Source organism: Strix uralensis, chromosome 7, assembly GCF_047716275.1.
Source record: "Strix uralensis isolate ZFMK-TIS-50842 chromosome 7, bStrUra1, whole genome shotgun sequence".
Taxonomy (NCBI): Eukaryota; Metazoa; Chordata; class Aves; order Strigiformes; family Strigidae; genus Strix; species Strix uralensis.
Genome location: NC_133978.1, coordinates 19,081,438 through 19,105,295, shown reverse-complemented (window position 1 = coordinate 19,105,295; position 23,858 = coordinate 19,081,438). Strand labels below are relative to the sequence as shown.

The 23,858-nt window shown below is 43.8% G+C and overlaps 1 protein-coding gene across 3 annotated transcripts in view; it reads right to left on the bottom strand.

The window, feature by feature from the left end:
- Positions 1-19,114, bottom strand: part of NDST2 (N-deacetylase and N-sulfotransferase 2) — a 140,141-nt gene extending 121,027 nt beyond the window's left edge. For 2 of the 3 annotated variants that reach the window (XM_074874636.1, XM_074874638.1), the window contains exon 1: positions 18,946-19,114. The gene's annotated coding sequence lies outside the window, so the exon portion shown is untranslated. Of the gene's footprint in view, positions 1-2,906; positions 3,038-18,945 lie in introns of those variants that run through there. The other variant, XM_074874637.1, reaches the window with a different exon arrangement.
- Between the last annotated feature and the right edge of the window lie 4,744 nt (positions 19,115-23,858).

Sequence of the window (23,858 nt, the reverse complement as noted above, 5' to 3'; positions counted from 1 at the left end):
AGCGTGTTGGCCCAGCACTTCGGGTATGGCACAGTAGGACCAGATAATACACTGCCTTTTTATGTATAAATGACAAAACAACATCAACAGGCTGCCAGAGCATCTCTCAATCCACCCATATCCGACCTGTATCAGCAGCACAGAAACACAGCTACCCACTTATGAGTCACACTCCTGTGGAGGAATGGTTGAGCACCAGCACTGGCAGGGGTCTCTAACCTCTCTTCTCAACAAGGACAAAGGTTTAGACAAACAAAACAGCAGACAGACTTCAGTCCAAAATGAGGTAACACTGGACTTTGTTCCAAATGAACATGATTTGAGAACAGGTTAAAGATGTGCCACTGTCTGCCTGATCCAGGCAAACAACTAGGTCTACTGTCTGTTATGGTTCTTGAAGATACTGTAAAAAAAAAAAATAAAAATTCTACATTATTCCTCAATCCTGTCAAAACCCTACATTTATTTTAAGTAGCCTATGTTGCAGAATACACTTCTACCTAATATTTTATCACCAGTGTAATAATCTGAATGTAACACCTTGTTTTTAGTGGGATACTGATAATTATTTGTGGTCTGGTAAGAATCAGTTATTTAAAACACTTCAAAAATTATCCAGGACATAAAAACGTCATTCTGAATTTGGCCTAAAACTCATTCACATCAGTATCCTACCATCTGTACTGTCCAGTTCCAGGTATCTCAAAAACTAGCAGAAGAAAGCCTTGAAGACAAATCTGCAAAACAGTCATCAGGAAAAGTAGTCCTCCTTATTATCCTTTACACTTAGGGATACTTTAAGCTCAAGGAAGCTGTCTGTCCCTTCCAAACGGCCTTAAAAGTTTGTTTTCATCTGCAGGATTTGTCTATATAACAATTACTACTCGCCTAACACATAAATATAAGATTACTTTTGACCCCACAAAGTTTTATCCTCAATGATGTACTGCAGCAACAAGTTCCACAGATTAATTTATGCACTCAATGAAGTATTTTCCCTTTGGCCAGAACTGAATTTGTTACCTTCCAGTATCACTGACAGTCTCCCTTTCTGATGACAGCAAGCTATCTATTCCTAAACCACTACTCAAAACAAGAAATTGTCAATATCTCTTTTACAAAGAAACTATTTCATAAATAGAAAGTGCTCTGCAACGACCATAATTCACAGAGATGCTGTAATCAGTATGAAAGCTACCAACAACGTATACACTGGACCTTCTGCATTTGAGATGAGGTGTCTTACCAGCCATACTACCCCTTCTGTGACCCTGCACTTGGGCTTAAAGAGCAGCGCTCAGAGCACCTCCCTCACAGCTCAACACCCAGGCCTACAAACAGCAGGACCAAGGTCCCATCATGAAATAACAGCAATACCATTGTCGTGAAGCATAATGGTAAAATACAGTTTTTAAAGGGCTGCTGGGTTTTCTGTCAGCACAGCTGTGGTATACTAGAAAGAGACACTCCTCCCTTGATGGTAGGAACAAGCCTAACAGCTGTATGAATTAGCTGATCATTGGAGTATTGTTCTTCTGAACTTTCCATCCGACATAATGTCTACCTGCAAGATGTGAAGTTTGCAGCAGTCGGTGCCTTCATGATGCTTTTTTAAAGAATTAAGAAAGTGGCATATATAAAAAACAGCCAAATGATACCTAAAAATTACTGAAAGAGGTTACTTAGCTAACTGACAGAAAGGGAGAAATACACTTGGAGGTTCTGATACAGTAATTTGTCCTCTTCATCCACCCAAATTGTTAGAGCAGGCTGAATAAGGCATTTCCTGATACTTTTCATTGCCATAAAGTGGATGTTATATCCTGATCTGGCCAGAACTACTGACAGGAGCTGGAACCAAATCCCCATTGGTGTGCTTGCTAACTTCCACTCCATCATCTGAAAACCTCAATAGCAAGTATGTGACCCACTCCCCAGTTAAGAAGCTTTGCATAGCCAGTAACTCATTCTCTTGCAATTACAGGTGGCCCTGAAATAGATTAAATATCTTGCTATCCATCTTCGAAGGTATTCTTATTTGATTTCAGTTTTTCTTGTATTGACAACTGGAAAACACTGATGGATATCTAAACACTGATGTTAGCCATCAGGGCTTCACCTGGGTCAAATAATCTCTCCATTTATTAGAAGGACAATTACAGATGACTCAACAGTTTTTAAAATATTAAATGAAATCTCTGACAGGCCTAACAATAAGATCACCACCAATTCTGAAATGACAGAAGCTTATGCAATGGTTTCGAGTCATCTGACACTAGCAGTGACCAAGTATCAATGACACTGTGCTTTTAGGACATATGAAAAAAGGTCTTTTGGTACTTCAGAGATGGGCTATGACAAAGACTGCTCAATCTGGATGAGCCAGAGACATTCAAACTGATCATACACCAAAACAACAGCGAAACAGAATTTTTCATTAGTTTTGTCATGTTTATCTAATGCTAAGAAGTTAAATATGATGGATGTTTGCTGAGTTCCTCCTTGTCAAGACAGGCTGTGAGTGACGATGGTCCCACTTGCCTGACTCTATTACCCCTCTGAAGCCGCAGAGGTACAAACACTGCAGCTACCGCTACTGCTTCCAGTGAACACCCCTTCCATACACACGCTTCCAGTGAATCTGTGACACAACCCAGTGACACCTACTTGGAAAACCATCATTTTAGCAGGTCCTCTGAAAAAACAATACAATAGTACATAATCTACCCACAAACACTAAGACAGGACAAAGACCTGCCCTGTGTATAAGCTAGTTCTCCTGTTTCTCTCCTTTCATCACTGAGAATTCAGTTTAACTATCTCCAATGAGTAATCTGCGTTCTACTCAATTCACCTGTTTTTACCTTTCCCTGACATAGTACTGACAAATAATTAAACATACTTACTTGCTAATTAAGGAGCCTAGGAGGAGAGGGAACAGCAGACACAGCAGGCACCTTCCTCTGATACATGTTATGCAGATGAGATAAAAGGCAAGAGCATTTTACAGAAAGGCCTCAAGCAAATGCCATTTTCCATTTGATCTCAAAAAATAACTTCTAGCACAGACAAACTACCCAGTGAAGATCTCAAACAGCTGAATTCAACATTGGGCACAAAATGAAAAGGTCAATTACAAATCAACATCTCCTTTAAGTTCCTTTTAAAAACATCTAAAAAAGGACTTCTCCACATCAATTTTCCCTCTTCAGCATATCTCTTCCAAGCCTCAACACCTTGCACAGTAAGTTTGTTCTTTAATATCGAAAACATGTATCCAGTGACTTTTTCCTGTGGGTGTTGCTGACAAAGGAAGATGAATATGACTCACTTCCTGTTTGTTTTTTCAAATCCTATCAGCAAAGTCCGTGGCTGTCTCCTACCCCGACTTTCTGCTCCAGAAGATCTGATGCTTGCTCCTACCACCAGCCCTCCTTTCCCCCATAAAGGGCAGGTGGCTCACAACCAGCCCTGTGCAGCCCTCAGAAATGAAAAAATCCTGCAAGCCATGGGTCAGCAGGCAGTAACACGGATGTTTGCTGGATCCAGTACTTCTCGTTAAATCTGTATGCTGACTATTTCAAGTAGCAAGCTTCTGGATGCAAGGACTGCCTCTTGCCTTCTGTAGTGGAAATTTCCTAGGGCTAAGTAAATAAAAATATCATTTAAATACCAATCACAACTCTGAGAGCTAACGAAATTCCACAGTTACAGAGGCAGACACCTAAAAATCTGCACACAGGTTGCTAGCAACAGTCTTACAATAAGGGTGGCCTTGTAACAGAGCAGAGATGAAGCATTTTATTGTTTAAACACAGTGATCAACTGATGGTTAACCTCTGGTCTCTTCACTGTTGAAGACATGGATTTGAAGTAGGTGATATGGAAAAATGGGTCTGCTTTAATTATAGTGCCTCACGACCACTGATCACACAGATTTTTGTTCAGAACTACTTAAGAACAAAGTACCAGATCACAGGACTGCTCAGCTACACCATCAAGTGCAACACAAACAGGTCTGATGTAATAAAAAATACTCCAGTCTACAGAACAGCAACTCCACTAAGAGCCCCCAAATTTAAATCCCTACAGATATAAATTACAAAAGGAACAACCTTCCTGTAAAAATAACATGGAACTCTTAATGTAGAATACAGTAATAAAAAGTGCTATTTTTCTTCCCCTCAAAAGGAAACTTGAAAAAGTGTAACTACTGAAACAACTCTGTGGTGATATGGAACTAAGGGAGCCATACCTCTCTGAACTATTGCTTCAGTCTTGAGTCTAAAAGGATTTCCTCAATTTCCTCGTAATCATTCACAATAACTTGTTTTGTCTAAAGACCTTGCATGTTAGCTATTACGTTAGAATATACTCTGAAGCTGCACGCTTCTTTCTTCACAGGCAAGACAAACTCAGGTGGTGAGTGATCTGGGTTGTTAGGACATGCAGTATGCAGATTAGGAGAGGGATATGATCATCATTTATCCTACTGTGGGATCTGCTGTTCCAGCAGTGGATTCCTGCCTGTTTCCTTGCTCTAAGTTTCATGGCCTGAAAAAACACCTGTGCCACTGCATGTTATTCTTGCAGGTTTTTTCCCTAAAGGAGTAGGGTAGAAAAGGAGGCTGGCTTGATAAGGAAAAGGAAAATACCAAATCTGGACAAGATGACTGCAAAAGCAAAGGAAATTACTGACTCATAAGCTGTGTATTAAGCTGTTTCACAGGACCTCCCACCCTCAACCTCTCCACTTCCTTTTTCCCTAGAAGTGCTTAGATTTATGGGGTTTTCTCCCTTTATGCTAGCAAAGCTTCCCTATCATTTAGGACAAAACACTACTGCTATTGCCACAGAAGAGAAGACCAAAGGACAAAATACAGGAAGTAATTCAAGGTATGACTTTTTCTGCAACTGATTATTCCCCAAAGACAGGAAAAAAGTCCTAGAGAACACAGCAAGTTTCACAGATCTAGTGTTTCAAGGCTGAAAACTGCACATACCACTCTATAATACCAGTAAGAAGAATTAATATATATACAATGCTTGCTTAACTCACACTGTTGAGTTCCAAAAGTTCAATTAATACCAGTAGATACAAAAAAACCTTCAATCTGTAGCATGCTTTCTTCCTCATAGTAATTACAATAAAATGTGTATAGATGGTAGAATTAAAAGAACGAGTTTGAGAAAATTAATTTTTTTCCCCTGTATTTTCATGATCTATGTAAGTCAGAAATTGTTTTAAGGGGGATGCATTAAGGTTGTATAAGCAAAATTAATTCTGATATGTTCTATCTTACAAGTGTTCGTCTTCACAATCTTCAGAATATCTGAATATGGTGGTGTGCATCCATACACATCTCCATGTGTGTCTCCTCCTGTTTCCAATTTTCATGTTAAAACAAAATCCTAAATGATGAATTCCACTACCTAATCATCCCACTGCTATCACATGCGCAGAGCTATCACCTGATCTGCCACAGGGGCACCCTGAGCTAACCACAAGTTATAGCAACTATAGGTGGTTGTTCTCAGTGTGGAAGAACTATAAAACAGAAGCACCACTGCCAGAAGGTTTTAGGTATACTCTGACAGCCAGGTCTTCAGATTCAGAGACCTGGATTCCATCCAAGGCACAAGAAGATGCTACAGACCTTTGTATCTACTTCTTGCTATCTGAGATAATTCATCTTTTCTCCTCCAAAGCCTCTCTCTCACACAACCTGTTATAACCTAACCTTCTCGTGTTCCTTGTGCCACACTTGCCTGTCCTTGCTGGTCATCTGTCAGTTCCCTGTCTAGCATTTCTCCTTTGGCAGCACACGCTGACAGACGCAGGACTGTCCTGACACAATATTTTCCGTTTCATTAGCACCCAAAAGCCTACTAGCACCTCAGCACATCCACCGTTTCTATGAACACCATTCATTTCCTAGAATCAGACATCTTTTTTCAACAGCCAGTCTTCATTTCCCACAACTTACACCTTCAGCTTCTGTCTCCTTTAAGGACCAGTTTGTCTGCTGGCCTGCTCCAGCTCACAACCCCTGGATGCCCCAGTACAGGACCTCCCTCCTCCTGTCCCCTCTATACAGAGACTGCAGAGTCCAGACTACAGGACAGGTTCTCAGTTCTGGTGCAACTCCAGTGCTGACCATATCCAACAGACAGGGACCTGCAATTCAGAGGAGAAACCAGGGTCAGTCCCAGGCTCCCACTCGCTCAGTGAGGGTGGCATCTTCAGAATTTCTGACCAGCTCTACAAAGTCTTAAGCATGCTTAAACTACATTTATTCCCTTAACACTGTATCGCTCAGCTAATTCCCATGGGAACATAAGAGAGTATTCTAGCTGTAATGCAATATCAATAACCACATATTTTGTATATACGCTTCTATTCTTTTTAATAGTTAAAAACACTATCATTCATGTTCATGATAGTCCATATTCATTCCCCTATCCCACCTATCTACATTAGCAAAAAAGACACCAGGTTCAATATACAGATCCTCTAGAGTGCACACACAAACCCACCACATAGCTTAGTTAAGTTACCAATTCTCGTAAATCTTATCCACCTACTAAAAAAACCGCGACGCTACTTTCCCCCTGGAAGGGGAATTGAGGTGTGGAGGTAAAGACTAAAACTACAGCAGAAAATGCTGTGATCATTCTAAGTACTAGCCCAAAAAGACTCCATGCTTCCACCATTTTCTGATGAAAATGTGGCAAAGTGCTGAAGCTGACTCAGCTCTCTTTACAAATGCTTTAAATACTTGTATCTTCTGATGAAAAGTAAGCTCAAAGTTTTCCAAGGCAAAGGTAATGTGTATTATATACTTTGAAAACATACAGTGTGGTTTAGTAAATGTTTATCATTACTCGCTGAAAGGAAGAAAAAAAAAAAATGAAGCAAAGTAAAAACACCTTCCAAAGAGAATTAAATTTTCTCCTTTCCCAATTTGCGTACCTGTAGTGGGAGGGTCTCTTGATAAAGCCAGTGGCCAACCAGCACATGCTATTTAATTGTGATGAGGAGCATGATGTGATAAGAACAGCTCAGAAGTCTGGGAAAATAGCACTTGATAAAAATCAATAGAATCTGTTAGGGGTGGAAATCTTTACAGGACCTCAGATGTACGAACATCACAGATCTCTTCATGCAATGAAATTTCCTGAGATAAAGCTGCTCTCTAGAAAATTAAGTCCCATTGTGCAAAGCACAGCCCGTACAAAGTCACACCACGAACAGCCCTTCTAACCATAAATAAACTGCTTTAGAAAATGTAGCTTTTTACTGGAACTGACTTTCGGGTCTCCTTCTGACAGCTGACATCTTTCTCCAAACCAACACAGCAGAATGTCTGATATCTGTAAACTACTTTATATCTCATAGTAACAGAAGAAAAACATTACATTCACTGTTTAAACTTCACAATCAGGAAGCGCTCTTAGAGAAAATGCCACGTCAGATATCACAACTGGGTGGCAACTGGTTTGTACTCTCTGCTAATGGGGCCTTCCAGTCCCAGCACCATCTTTCAGACAAATATCAGCTGGCATTCAAAGATCAGAAACATCAATATTGATTAAAGTTACATTCCAATTTGAAAATTTTAAAGCCATACGAAATTTTCAGGCTGCTGGGCTTTGGGGGAAAAAGCAGCAATGCTGGCTTTCAGAACAGGTTTCTGATCTCCTCGAAAATCCACATTGGTGTGTAAAAGCCAACATTCCAGCAAGAATGAAGATCCCTTATTGTAGGTGCTCTCAACCTCACCACATGCATCCTCCCTTTCTCATATACCATCTGAGTGCAAGTGGTCAGAAGGAACAGGGCTTACCTCGAATTGTTAAGAGGCTGACACACTTCACTGGAGTTAGAAGCAGAAGAATATGGTAGAGGTAATCTTATGACTGCCTGGCTCTTGGAAGGGCCAGGGGGCTCTGATGAATATATTTATTGCTATAATCTTGAGCCAAATGCCTAAGGGTGACTGCTATTTCAAATCCTCTAAAGCCCGTGAAAACAGATAATCCATTGTTTAAAGATTTTAACCAAAAAAGACCAAGGTTGCAAAGCCTCAGGCAGAAAGAACAATGAAACACTAGACAGGGGAGCACTCTGCATTAGTTTGCTACCCACATATTGCTATGCTCTGCACACTATACAAGAAATAACAGCAATTGGACCTTTGTGTTGAGAGCGAGCTTTTACTGAAGAGGGATGAGAAAGGGGATTCCTCTGCCCAGTCTCACAGCTACCTGTTCCCAGATGCACTATACACCAAACGTTTTAAGCCTTAGCAGTGATTAGTTATGCCCAACATGAGCTATATTAAATAGGCACAGAATTTTTAAAGCACCTGGCACTTGCTCTGGTAATGAGGCCCCTTTAATAAAATGCCTCAAGCTGAATACTTAAATATTGCAGAATTCAAAAAAATCAGGAGTCATTTATAACCTCAGCAGATAGTACATTTAAAGCATGATGATGCTGTGCTACCCGTGTAACGGCAATGCCGACCTTGTACAGGAAGTTTGCCAAGCCAAAAAAATGCACTGTATAACTTGCTCCCCAGGAGAGAGACACCATATCCAAGCAACTGTGAAAGGGAAAGAACTACTCCACTTGCTGCTCTCATGTACTGCTTCCTAGAATTTGCCATTTCCAAACCCAATAAAAATTAACAAACATTTCTAAGAATTTTTGATGTGACATTTCCTCATCCCCGTTGAAGATGCTCTTCAGTGACAGTGATAGGACAAAGTCTTTCACACCAGTATTACCAACTTGAAGCTAGATTCAGATCAGTACTAGTCAAAAGTAATTTCTACTTTTTTCTCATATTCCCCGCTGATCTCTATTTCTGCAGTCTCAGTGAGGCCAGCCTTACAGGAAGGAGTGAGAAGCCTCCTCACGTTCACAGGATGGATTTCACTGCAGCAGCCAGTCGGTTCCCATAACTTTTCACGAAGCCAAACAGTTCTTTCTGCTGCTTCTTCATTTTCCTTTAAGACAGGTGGAATCAAGCTAGATGGCAAAATTTTCCTAAAAAATATTACCTAAGGATAATTCATTGTAGGAAATCTAAATTTTAAGAGTTGAGTGTTAGATTATATCCTAACATGTGTGCATACAAGGTCATTCCCATTTCATTTGGCTGAGTTCCCTCACCTTATTCTGGCCATCATGAAAGTCCTGGCATGCATGCTCACAAGCCTTGCAACCACTTCCCCAGCTTTGTCAGCAGTTTCACAGCTACACTGGAAGACAGTGTTGGTGAAAGGTCATGACTGCAAAGGGAGATGGAACTCCATACACCCCCAGGAAAAGTTACAGATATCCCAATAGAGAGCTGGTAGCAGAAGCTGTATAACACCAGTGCCAAAGGGTTGTGAAGACAGGACAAAACCAGTACAGCTCTCAACACTTGTTTTCAAGACTGGTGCCATCAGTTCCATCCTGGCAGAGCAAGCACAATGCTTCTAAATCACTAGCCCATGAAGACCAAACAAACTCTGCATCCCTACCTAATGCTTTCTCCAGATGAATTCTAACAGAATCTTGCATTTGTGGTTTACACCGTACACCTGTATGGAGAGCTGTTTGTCTGTCTTTATTTATAAGTTTGTTAATTTTTAAAACTACCCAATATAGACTTTAAGACCAAACAGTTTACAGACATATCCTTCAAGAACAGCCTTGCTTCCAGTGCAAACACTGTATCAATTACCACTGCTTTGTCTTTCAGCATTGCCTCTTGCTGATTTTCACCCTTGCACAGGATGCATTTCAGGAAGATATAATTGCAGGAAGGGGAAGGGTCTTGAGCACTCACAACAATTTCAGTCCCCAAAGATCTGTCCAGAATAGTATCATGGGTCAGACTGTCAGTGACAGGGTGTTAGGAAAAGACGTTGAGAAAAACACAGAAATGTGGGGTTCTTTTTTAAACAAGGTATGGAAAAAAACAAAACCAAGAACCATTCTATAGAAACCTAACTAGTTTTCTGACATAACGTGTCATGTCTTTCTAGTAAATTACACAGATAATGCAGCACTGCTCATGAGAGAAGCTGGCAGGTCCTGGAGCAGGACTCCAAAAATTACAGTGCAGAACCTGTAACCCCAGGTCTGGTTCACACCCTGATCAAAGCGACTGCTTTCCTCTTCCCCTGGATGCATCTCATTTAGAAACGACTATTTCTATGATTTCTTCAATCTTCCCCCTCAGAGGAAATCACTGGTATAAAAATTAATCCACTGTCCAATTAAAAGTGGAAAAGAACAGGCAGCGATGAAGGGCTGCAGTTACTGACTCTCAGTCTGCTGTGGATGCACCTTGGCTCTTAATCATGCTGCCTGCTTCCAATATCCTTTTGGAGTTTGCCGTGAGCACTGTTAGTTTTGCTGGAGTGGTGCAAGGAGAATTAGCTAAGACTCCTCTTCGGCTTACACCACGTGAAATTGTACTTTTAAGGTGATCATCTGGCATATGTTTAGGTGGTCACACCTCTCCTCTTCTCCAGAGAGGGCAGTCCTGGCACCTCATCAACTCATCCTATCCCCAAGGCACTCTGTGCCGTGCCAATACAAAAGCATTTGAGCCTGACTGGGTTTCTTACAGATCAACTGAAAAGTAACTTTTTCTCTCCTGTAAAAGGATAACGCAGCAAGAAAATGAGATTTGTTTTGTTCTGTTTATTTTAATTTCCACATCAGTTTCCTGATTCTGCTTGCTGAGTGGTTGTGCCAATATTGAGAAGGGTCAGTATAGGATTGGATTGCTTTCCTCAGTAGTAACATCAGCTTAAATGCAAATCACAAGGAGTATGTTCAAAGGGCATCTTCACCCTGTTTTCATTTAGCAGTGGGAAAAAGCTACGACTGACATATAAATAGATAATTACACAACAGCTCTAAAACTTGAAAAGGAATTAACCATAACAACCTCAGAGAAACATTATACTCAACACCAACTGCAATTATGACAATCCCTGAACACTACCTTGTTCTTCTTCACCTGCCCACATACACAGCGCAAGACCAAAAGGGACTTCCAAGCTCTGTCTGCTACCACAGGCACTGTACCATCACGTGTGGTTAGTGAGGAATTTGTATTTAAAAGTAATGCTGCAAAAGGCAAACATCAATATTTTGTTTGAGGCAAAGCAAATTTTCCTGCAGAAAGCTCTGTGTTTATATGTTTATGTGGACTTGGGCCATGGAAACATACCCTGTTCCACGCATGGTTACATGATACTAAACTACAGACACTGACACATAACAGCATGTTTTCATGGCAGTCTTAACTCGGGGAAGTAGGCTTATTCACATCATGCTTGATACAAGTGGCCAGATCTGAAACAGGAACATAAAGGAAGCATATGGATGAAAGCCTGCAGACAAAACTAAATCAGGAGACAGTGACAGATCTCTGCTTATGAGGAAGATGATTATGACTCAGCCGCAAGTCAAGCACATGCAGTTTGAGCTCAAGTATCACTGACTGAATCCAGAACATTTAATTAAAAATGAATAAAACCAAGGAAATTACAGGTAACAAATTAAAATACATTATTTGTAACTGAAATGGGGGGCAGGGGAAAACTTGATGTTTCAGAGGTGTTCTGGACAATAGATCAGACATGTAGACTAGCAATTTATGCCAGGCTTCAATGCTGAAATGAATCTGTCTCTTTGCAGCTGCCGGACTGGGCCAGGATCCCACTTTATTCCACTGAAAAGACAGATTTGACATTGTGATAGCCCACAACATTCTCCTGAAAGTGGATTCACTCAGCTGATGAAACAGGGAGCTGCAGCAGTCTTCAAGCACAGCCACTCCATGTTGATCGATGCAACGTCTACACTAGTTTCTGCCTGCTCTTTTTAATACCTGTGCATCCCTCGATAACTGGAAGGACAACCAGTTCACCAACAGCAAGGTGCAGATGATTTCATTTCTGCAGCTCCTCAGCTGAGACAAACAATACCACTTCAAAGACATCTCTACACCTGAAACAGACTCACACACAAGTGATGCCCAGAAGAGAAATACAAACGAGACATGGGCGATGACAGATGGGAGAGGATGACATTTTAAGGAGTCAGCCAAGACGCCAACCTTTTCTCCACTGAAAACTTCTGCCTGTAATTAGATTGCACAGCATTCTCAGTCTTATTGTGCTCCTCGTTTACCTTGGGCCATCAAATATTAAGAGGTATTCAACTTGCTGTGAAATTACATTATCCATCTCAAGCAGGGATCTAGACACAATATGCCACTGCACTGGGCCACTCCAAGCCTGACCTCATCATTCTTTCAAAGTTAAAACTTCCAGCAGTGCAAAACTGAGGCTGTGCAGGAGAGAAGCCTGCCTCTTTACAGAAAAAAAATCATAGGCCATTACCTGACATTTTGGCATTCAGCTTGCTTCCACAATCAACTATAATCTCAGCAGTTAAGGTTCTGAATTGAACGAAGGCCTACTCATGACTTGGTCTGACTTCTCTGGGACAGGCACAGCTGGCCGGGACCACAGTAAGGTCCTGGTTACCAGTTACAGGGGAATCCTGTCTGTTGCACAACTTAACCACACAGGCAACGGCAAAGACAGTCCACAGTTGCAGAGCATGCTGTAACATTCAGCATTTGCAAAAGCTTTCAGAATAAAGTGTGAGTGGCACAGAATCACTGCATCACCATTAGCTAAAAAATCTAGAGAAAAAGTGCTTTAAAGATGGGAAAGGTAGTTAAGATCAGAAGAAACAATTTTATGTAAATCAGTTATCAGTGAAGGCATTAAAAATGCAACACTGAAAGCAGTCCAGGATTAGGAGCAAGTTAGTGTCACTCTGGGGAGGTGTTCAACTTGCCTTATGCTCAGGTATCTGTCCTGCTGACATTTTCTACATTTGGGCTAACATCCTCTGTTTTCATTATATTCGGTGGAAAAACAAAAAAGAACTTCCAGAATGTGATTCTCCCCACCAAATGCGGACATCCGTTTCAGTGTGAAATTAATTGAGCCCTAACATACCCTTAAGATAAAGGGAACTTACAGTGCCTAGCTCAGATGTGGACACTTTAGTTACAGATCTTCATGCATCGTCAGACAAGTCCAACTCTCATCATCCACAAGATGACAGAACTGACTGTTTTAAAAGCCCTTTCTGACATGAAATTTCCCATGCGCTTTAAAGCACTGGGTAGGACTAGAGAGCTAACGCAAAGGCGTTCAGTAAGAGGCTCTTAAGACAAAAATAGACATTTATAAAATGTTCTGGGGTTCTTCTAACCTTTCTGAAGTAAATCCCAAGTTTCCCTTCTTTTCTAAATTGATCTCTACTACTTGGAGTCTATCACAGCTCAGACCTGTCATCCCACTGTTTCCTTTGCGGAATTTATACCAAAGTGTTTGAAAATTTACGAGTTAAGATCTGTTGAGGAGCTCTAAAAATCCACATGCAAGCTCTGATTTTACTTCAGAAGTACTGCCAAGGAAACTAGCATTAATTAGAGACAAGCTGAAAGACCAATAAAATACTAGGCTAATGGAATCATCTAGAACAGTAAGACTAAACATGATCAAAGAAAAACAAGTTGCTCTGTCACGTAATCTAATGGTCCTCATATGGGAGCCTCACAACATGAACCACTCAGAGGAACACCATATTCTTGGGAGAGTTTCTGATGCAGAAATGAAGGATGTAGGAGACCAGAGAAACAGAGGAGAAAGGGCAGGGTGCTGGGGTTGTATGCTTTCAAAGAGACTGACCAGATGGCAGACCAGAACTGCAAAAAGAGATTAAGAAGGGATAAAATTGTCATTTTGCTGTCCTTCTTTCCTCCTTCCTTGTTGCATCAGCTTTGCCAACCCAGCTCCCAAGGGAAGTGCTGAATACAGAGGAAAAACATACATCAATAAATAAAAGCAGCAGTGATCCCTAGCCCCAGAGAGGGCTATAACTTGTTGACATGTCATTTAACACATGTCCTACTCTCTCCCCCATTGTGGAAACCCTTCCTCCCTGAGGAGGTACCTGCGAGCCCTTGTCTCCTCGGTGAGCTACAGTATTGGGACAAGAAGGTAGGAGAAGAGGGGACAGACTCCGCTGTCTCTTCATTTACAGGGAATGCCCAAGACAATCTTTTCCACTAATGCAAACACTTCCAAAGGGAAAAAAAAAAAAAAAAAATCAGAATAATGCACTGCAGTGCCGGGAGAAAAAGTGTCTGATTAGTGCAGCTGTATTCGGATCCCACCAAAACCCTAGATCACACTCCCCTCATTCCCATCCCACACAAAACATGCACCAAAGTGCTGAACATGGTAACTGCGGCATGACAAAGAGCACAGAGACCAGCACTAGGACCCACACAAGGCCTGTACACTGGGCAGAGGACAAAATGTGTCTCTCCTTTTAACTCTTGTTTCTGGGTAAAAAAAAAAAAACAAACCAACAAACACACTGGTATCTAATAACTGTTAATTTTCATGCTTAACTTCATAATTTGTATTTAATGATGAATATTAAATTCACTTCATGGAAAAAAAGTGTGCAGTATTTCAAGCTAAGTTAAGGTGTTAACATTTCAGCCTGAGAGCAGCTGCAAACACTGTTGATATTCAATGTCTGCAACCCCAGCAGGAAGAACAGCTTCGGTTACATACAGCTACAAACACATGTGGAAGAGACCGGTATTTCTGAACATCTTGGTGTTGTTGGTACATAAGCAAGTGCTGCGTGAAGCTGTCCTTACTTATTTTGCACTATTCATTTTACTCAACAAATTCAAAAGCAGGCTGAGTCTATATATATAGACCATGACCATCCCTCTCCTTGTTTGGAGAGTTTGGGCAGCTTTAAAAAACAAGCAAACACCAATTCCCACTTCTGTGAAAACAGATCTTGTGACATTGCCCAGACTAAGCCACAAATATTTTGAGAAGGTCCGAACTGCATTTACAATCTTATCAACTCCCTCGCATTCACTGCTAGATCAGTTAGCTTACTAAAAATACTAGAGCAGGCAAGAACATGATGGAGGGTATCTTCCTGGTGCAGAAGATTAATTCATCATTCACATCTAGAGATTTCTACTGCATTTTTAATAGGGTACATATGGATTGAGTCTAGTGATCTATATAATTTCCTTTCTGGATACAGGTCTATATTGAAAAACAGTCCCCAAACAGCAATTGCCAGAGGCTTGAGACCTTCAAATATCGCTATGCAGAAAGACGAGTTTGGGCTCTGATGTATGCACTCCAGTAAATCTTTCAGTGGCGATTTAAGATGTAACTGTGGTCCACAGCTCTGCTGGAGATTCCTGCCCTCTGAGCTGGATCAGCAAAGCAGAAAGTCTGCCTGTACCTTTGCTGCTGCACCACACAGCCCCGGATCTCAACTCCAGCAGCTGAAGCAGAAGCACGTATTCCCTTCTGATTTTGCTATAGTGGGAAAAGTGCCAGTGTAAGGGCAGGGGACACAAAAAAAACCCCACCAGCCTTTGAGACTTCTAGAGCTGATGTCAGCGCACCCAGAGATCAGGCGGGAGCTGCACCAGCACACCGTGCCTGCAGACTGTGCTGTTCCAGGCCAGAGGTGAAGTGCCTTGGCTCAGGCATAATGAAACGCAGAGCTTCACCTCTTTGCATTACATTCAATTAACCAAAGCAACTGCGTTCAGCAAAGTCACAGGGAATTTTATAAAGACAGCTAAAGTTGCTCTGGGCCTTCTAAAAATACGGTCCCAGCATTAGCCTTCTACCAATCCTGTGCTGCTCAAAACCTGTCACCAGACAACAGCAGCAACTTAGATGTATTTGCATTCAATTGCAGAGACTGAAGAGACAGCTAAAAAGGGAAAATCGAACTCAGAGACCCTTGCATCAGCAACGGCTACAAAAAGGCTAGAGGAGCAGAGAGAGCAAACGGGAGCATTCACCCCAATTATTTTCAGACCCGGCACTCGTGCCCAGCGCTGCCACCGCAGACTGCTTGTGTGCTGCTGCTGCAGCATCGCTGCCTTACACCCACAAACTCCGTTGCCGCTGCTTGTTGAGCTGGAAATTTGATACACTGCAAAGGTTGCTGACAGCCAGAGGCTGCTCGCTTGTCTATAAAATATCCTGTAATAAATTACATTACAGACTGGGGAAAAGGATTCGGAAGAGAGAGAATTAAAACACAACCTTATGAGAGCTAAATGAGACCAATTAAAAGAGATTTGCTACAAGTGCTGAGGGATTTTGACCCAAGCTGTAATCAGGGATGGATATGCATTCCTTTAAAAGAGGAAAATGAGTGAGAGATCATGTGTAAACAACTCTGCCAATTAAAATGAAATGGATTATCTTATCTATGCAGCTCTGCTCAGAGAATCACTGCATATTCCAGATATACCACAGAGAGATCTGAGATAGGTATTTAAATCTCTGAAACAAGGCTCAGTGATGAGAAGATACGCTGTGGTTCAGGACACGGTGAGGCCTCAGCTGCATTTGGGTATCCTCCCCCTCCCCCCTTTTTTTAAGAAATCATGAAATTATAAATGGTAATATGAAACCAGGCTCAGGCTTTTTTACCAGGTCACCTACATGAACTCTGATGCAGATCAGACAGAAGAACAGGCATCACAACAATAAAACATGCCTTACATAAAACCACACAGCAGACAGCACCATCACTGCGCTACTAGATACTGCTGAAAAACACACAGCTTGCCAGTACACACGTTCGTGTCCTGAAAAACACTCACAGGTATTGTTCCATACCTTAAAACTGCATCACAACCCCATTTTGCTGCCAGATGCCTCAGAACTCCTCTCTCCTCACAGTCAGCAAGACCGGAGGGCAGGATTGGCCCCTGCTCTCCACTCTGACACCAGGTCTGCCAACACATACCCAAGAGCAAAAGTCATTTCTGAGACCTGAGAAAAAAATGTGACATGGACAGATGTACCACTACTTCTACTCTGTGTCCTCGCTCTGCAGCTAATTTTCACTGCTTTTTGAAATTTCCAGTCCTTCCTAGCTCAAAATCATATATACAAAAAACCAGTTTTACAAGGGCTGAAGAAACACTGAAACAGAGGAAGAAAAGACACATTAGGGAAGCATGTACGAGAAGCAGCAGCAAGGAAAACAGGATCATGGACTTGGGAAGAGCAAAAACTAAAAGGGAAGAATGAACGAAAAGAGGAATTTGGGATGAGGAATAAAACTTTAAGAAGAAAGCAGCAAGCATACAAGACAATAACCTTAAGAGATACGTACTTGTTCACAGTTGCTGACAGTGGAAAAGTTTGAGAACATTTTACGCTGGTTGCCAGATTCGAGCACAGAGTTTTTCCACTGGCTCAAATCTGGTCTAGCGGAGTTGGGCTGCTTTTGAAGCCAGCCTAGCTCTTAATACAGCACAACCACTTTTGTATCATGTGAAGTCCAAACTAAAAAGACCTTCTAGGTCCAATCTGCCAGGAGTTGGAACAGTAATCTCAGTGCCACAAGAACAGATGCACTGAGAAGCCTAGTGCAGAAACACCACCCAAATCCACTGTGGATGGAGCACTTCAGGTGCCTCCATGCAGCAGTCTTACAGGGCTCAGCTCTGGGACCGCTCAGTGGTGTGGATGCAGAGCCAGCTCACATGGGCAACATGAGCACCTTAAATTCTTGGGGCTGATGCTAGGCTTGCAATTATTTCTGGCTCTCAGGGTGTTTCTGTGCATAAGGTGTCCCACCGTAGTGGTGTCACCTAGATTCTTCCATCATCCAAAATTTCCCGGCCCAATCATTGTAGATAATTGAGTTGACTGCACATAACCTGAAAAATTCATCAGGCGTTTCTTGTTTACATCTTTGCCACAAAGGGCAAGGTTACATTTCCTAATGAGAAACGCACGTACAATTAACAACTCTGAATACTTCTTTGGCAAGACTGGTCACAAAGAATCCCAGTGTGGAGTAGTGTAACTTGTGGTTAAATTCAGATATATGACATTTGCCCACTTCTAATTTGGGCCACACAGGGTTTATTCAGTCTTGCATAAGCAAACAGGGGCGTCTCGTGCTTTATTTATTACTTTACCACTGCAAATGTGTTTTAACAAATAAAGAATGGGACATACTATAAGAACAATTCCTCACGTTCTATCAGCTTTTCCTGCATAACGTCATTTTTGTTGAGTCTTCACGCAACCACAACGGAACCGGCTGTTGGCCTCTACTGACACAACCCCCGAACAGACGCGTGTGTAGCACACGCTGCCCAGCTGCGGCCGCACGACGGGGATACGGGCATCCTTCGCCCCGCTGCACGCCGACTTGTTCCATGGCGGTCGACGCTGGACCAAGTAACCCGGCCGCTCGCAACACAACGCCGTGGGGTAAACAAAGCCGGAGCGAGGCCGGGAGCGCCGCTCCGGCACAGGACGGTGCGCCCAGCCGGCGGCCAGGGAGAGGGGGCTCCGAGGGCCGGGAGGCACGGCAGCTGCCATGGCGAAAGAGCTGCTGCTCCGGGCCGCGTGTCGGCGGCTCGGCGCCCACGAAGAGCGGCCGGGCAGGGCTGGGAGACCTCCGGCCCTGGGCGCCGCCGGCAGACGGGGCGCCGGCGTGGCGGGGCCCGAGTGCCCGCCCCGGGGTCGGCTCCCGGTGAGGCCGGGCCCCCCCGGCCGCACAGGTGGCTGCAGGGCGGGCGGCACCGCGCCTCAGGGGCAGCGCCCTCCCCGCCGCCTGCCCCAGCTCGGCGCCCCCCGCCGGCGGCCGCGGCCGCTCCCCTCCCGCGGCCCGGCAGACACCCCGCCCGGGGCCGCCGTCCCCCGGCCAGCACACAACTTCCCCCGGCCCCACCAGCGCCGCTCACCCGCCCCCGCCGCCCCCCGGGCCGGGCCGGGCCGCCGCCACCCCGCTGCCCTCCTCCACCTCACCTGCCGCAGGGAGGCCCCGCTGGGCGGGCTGGCGCGGGCAGGGCACGGCTCCAGGAGGGCGGGCGTCCCCCGGCGCGGCGCGGCGGGGAGCTCTCAGGCCGGCCGCGGCCCGCCGGCTCCCGGCCGCTGGGCGTCCCTCCGGCCGCTGGGGGAGCCGCCGCCGCCTCCGCGTCGCTCGGCCGCCATCTTCCGCGCGGGGGAGGGGCGGGAGGCCCCGCCCACCGGCCGCGCGCCGGAGGCCGCCGCCGGGCTGGGCCCGCCCGGTGCGCCGGGAGCGGGACCCCGCCGCTTGGGGGGAGAAGCCGGCGGGAGGGCTCGGCGCCGCTGCACACCGTGACCGAAACACGGTGCGGCGGGTCACCCGCCCCCCTCCCCGCCCGCCTGCTCGCTGCGGTTTGCAGCAGGGAGGCACCGCAGGCGCGGCAGCGGGGGGACGGCGGCACCGCCGCAGCCCGGGATTACAGGGCACGGGTGCAGCCGCCGTGCGCGCGGAAGGCGTGGGATGCCCCGAAAAGCGGGAGGTAGGGATTGACACTGCTGTAACATCCCCTGCGGCAGCACCCGCCCGAGAAAAACAAACATACGCGCGGTGCAATTTCCTACTCGGAAAGACGGAGAAAATTGTAGTAGGAAGCCAGAATGGGATGTGGAGCCACATCACACGATTCTCGGCGGAGGATGGAGAAGGGGACAGCAGTTTGGCAGTGCTGTTAGCACGGTCCTGCTTTTGAATCTGCGGTGCTGAAAGCACCCACGGTGCTGCGAGGGAGTGAAAATTGTGACAGGTTGGCAGGAGTAGGACCTGGAGTGGTCAAAAGCAGCAGAACTGGCTGGTGCCAGAAGAGGAGCAAGCAAAGCGAAAGGTGGTGCTCGGGGAATGAGGCCTCATCCTGGCAAAGCACCGCTTCCCATCCCACAGTCTGAGCATTGCTGGCACCCTGTGGATCACTCCCCGGAAACCCTCAAAAAAAGCATCACAAGATGGAAGTTTGCTGTAGAGGAACCTGTTCCTCTACTGAAAAGTTGAGAAAGCTTTAAAGTCACTGCTTTCAAACACATACACACAGGGCTTTTTGCCTTCAGCTAATCAATTTGTACCTGAAGCAGTGACCATGCTTCTGCAAGCCTGTTAAGCCTGAGTTAGCAGGTGGATCAAATAACCAAAGTAAAGCAGACAAAGCTATGAGCAATCATATCTTAGCACTGTTCAAAAGCCTGTTCTGCTTCTGCTGAGGTGGGGGTGCTGTTGGCCAGAGGCTGACGAGGCAGCTGATCCCACCACCTGCACCAAAGCTGTGGTCCCATCAGGCCAGGTCTGCATGCTGCCAAAATACCCAGCAGCACATATTTGAACACGTGGTTGCATTGCTGTTGAATTAACCCCAACACGTGCCACAGTGCTTACATCAGATTAAATATCATCCCCCTGCCTGCAGCCATCCCGAAGCTAGTGTGGCAGCAGCAGGTGACACGCCATCTACCACAGAACTTGCACTTTCCAAAACAGCTGAGCAAATCTGAGCCAACAGGGGGAATCTGTGGCAGTTCAACACTTGGTGTTATGTGCTTGTAGCATTTATGATCCAGTACTACATTCTGTGAAAGTAGATTTACTGTTTCAAACCACAGTTTGATATTCTGGTATAAAAATAGTTTTTTTGTAGTTCCTCCCTTTCCCCCAGTCCAAGCAATCTCAGTCACACCGAGGGAGGGAATCATTGATAGGAGCGTATATTGTGCACTATAGTATGCTATACAGGTGCAATAATATTGGCTTAAAATTCCATTTAAATCTTCAGTGGAAGAAATCACACCAAAATATGCCCCACCTCTCCAAACCCTTCCTCCCTCCTCAAACCACCAGAGCAGAATTCACCTGTCTTCCTTCTTGTTTCACCACATCACAACTCTCAATCCCTCCGTCATTACTGCCTTTCTAGCTACCTCATATGTAGCTTCCTCTACTCACTTGCAAGACGCCTTTAAATCCATCTTGCATCTCTGCTCTCTTCCCCACACCAGCCTCCTCACACTCCAAACCACTCCAAGTGCTCGGCTTTATTATCCCCTTTTCATCTTCCAGGCTATGATATTGCTCTATGCCCATCTCACTTAGCACATGCTATCCCTGGTAACATTGCATTTCTCTGAAGCAATTCTTAAGGTTAGATAAAAAAACAATCCTTCCCTGGATATCCAGTAAAAAAATGAGTTATAATGAATATTGCCCACTTCAAGTTTTAAGGGGTCAGGAATGGAAAGGTCAAAGTACAATGCTGTATAGAAGATTAAAAGTGTTATTGTTTATGTGGAAGCTCAAGTACGTATTTCTAATAGGTATGGAAGACTTACTGATATTGTAACAGATTAGAAAGTGTTCAAGCTTGCTGGCTTGTTATATTTAAAATAATTTCAGCATTAATACTAATTTTGGAATGAACAAGGCTGAAATCCGTTGACAATTCTTGAAAACATTTAAGACTATCTCAAAGTTGGGCCTTTTTTATACAAGAAAAATATGATAAATTCAAAGCAATGAATTTCAAACAACACGAATAGAACATATCATTCTTGTATAAGTACTTTTTCAGTTTATTTTGAACTTCTAAACATGTAGCAAGAAACAAACAAATGATTGCTTTCTGGAACAGGAACAACCATACAGCAGTAGCACTGCTGTAACTACCAATAAAACCTGTAAGATGTTCCAACATAAACAAGGCCTCTGAAGCACAGCCTTGACACCATTTTTACAGGCTATCCTCTGTCGGTATGAACACTACACTTTCCACAGAAACATGAAGAAGAAATAAACCATGACAAGACAGCATTTCATCCCAACAAGAACTGGCCAAATCCCAACTCTGCCAATGTGCAGTTGTATGATGCATTAACAAAAAGGTTTTCTGCGAATAAATGTCATCCTGCCCATCCATTCATGTATAATTATGGTGAGTAAAATTATGTAAATTGTCACAGATTAGGGACAAAAACCTTTCCCTCTCCTCCCATTCACCTGTCTTTCAGAGGACTCCACTGTGGCATAAGGAACTTTCAGACTGAGATTTTATTGACTTAATTATTTGCATCCTTTCACTGTGGCCAGGTTGTCTTAAAAAACAGAAGCATATGCATTTTTATTTTCTAATACTTAAATACAGAAAAAGTTGCTTGCTTAAAATTCCTCATAATACTACACAGCAACCAGTAAATTTGTGTTCCTTACTGGCAGGCAGGCAGGGCATTCCTGCAGGTGAGGAGTTATCAGGCACTAAGGATCTCAAGGGAAAAATTCATAACCCTCCATTCAAGCTGCTTTAAGTGCCCCCAAGGACCACCTTTCCCAACTCTAAACTAAATTTATGCCAAACCCAAATAAACAAGCATTCCAGGTGCATTAGTCTGCAGTCCCAAATCTTTCAAATTCTCAGGAAAAATAAAAGACATCTGTAAAGTGTAGCAGCAATACCACCCAGCTGCTCTGCATCACTGTTCATCAGTCTATTCCAGTGGTTTCTACAGAGGTCAATCTCATTATATGCACGGACAAATGGGAAAGCTGAAACACAGAGCACACAAGTGGCTTGTCTGCAGCCATCCTACAGAGCCACAGCAAAACCAGAAACAGACCACAAATCTCCTGATTGTTAGTCAGATGTTCTGTCTATGTACCTATGTCATCAGCTACACATAAGTAAAAAGTAACAGTTTTCATAATAAAATGGAAAGGGTAATCAACACTTGAGGTCTGGTTCAGCTTATGCTTCTCCCCACATCTCATATGTACTATAGCATAAAAGCATCCTCCCAGACTTGTGCCACTAGCCCAGCAACTGAGAGCAGACCAATCCCAGTTTAAAAGGAAATCTGATTTGGGCACAAATAAAAGGTACCATCAATCATTGTCTTCCACAGAGTAATCAACCTGTATGTACAAGCATGCATGTGCATATATTGGGAGAGAGGGAGAGAACTTAGAAAACCATGCTCAGACACTTCTCTTAGGTAGGAAGATGTCAAAACACCATCCAATAGGATGAGCAGATTTTAACCAGATAGGGCATACCAGAAAATAAATTTCTGGGAATATTGCTGCTTGATAGCTCAATACTGGAGCTATCACATTGCAGTCAAGTACCATTCCCAATCCCTGCTGTCAGCTAAAACATAAGAAAACATAAGACGGGAACCCTTTTTAGAGCAGATTCTATCCCATTTTTCAGTGGCCCTGCCTAAGACTAATAGAGCACTTGCAAGTGGTAAACGCATATACAGTACAGCTTAAATGGAACACCATCATCTTTTTAAAATGTGCTTAAATCACACACATACACAAGAACCCTCTGAAAGGCCCCATACATATGCTACATAAATATTCTTGACATAAGCATTAATCTGACTATTGTGCTTTCAGTAAGCGTTTAAATTACTCTTGTCCTGGTTAAAAGAGCTACTAAGAACATGGGAAATCATCACTAACTTCATGGGTATCTTCCCAGCGCATATCAGATCATACTGCAACATTTCTTCAAAGATCATTAAGATATGATTAACTGCTTCAGGAGAGACCTTACCTGATGAATGATGCTGCCTTGGATGTCAAAAAGGATAGCAGAACCTCTCTTTTCTACTGTAATAGCAGGAGCTATCTCTCCTGGCCATGAACAGATTGTCTTCAGTCCCAGTGAAGTGGGCTGTAAAATCTTACCTTCTCCCTTTAAACACTAAGGACAATTTTCCTCCTGTTTCATCAGCCAGCAAAAGCAATCATTTCTTTAAGCAGCAGCAACCGACACCCATTTACTAGGTAATTGCTGCAGTTAGAGGGGATTAAGCACACTGAACTCTCCTTCGGTGTTAAGGCAAAGCCACCCCCTGCCACCTGCAGCGCTTCCCAGAGGCACCTGAGCAGA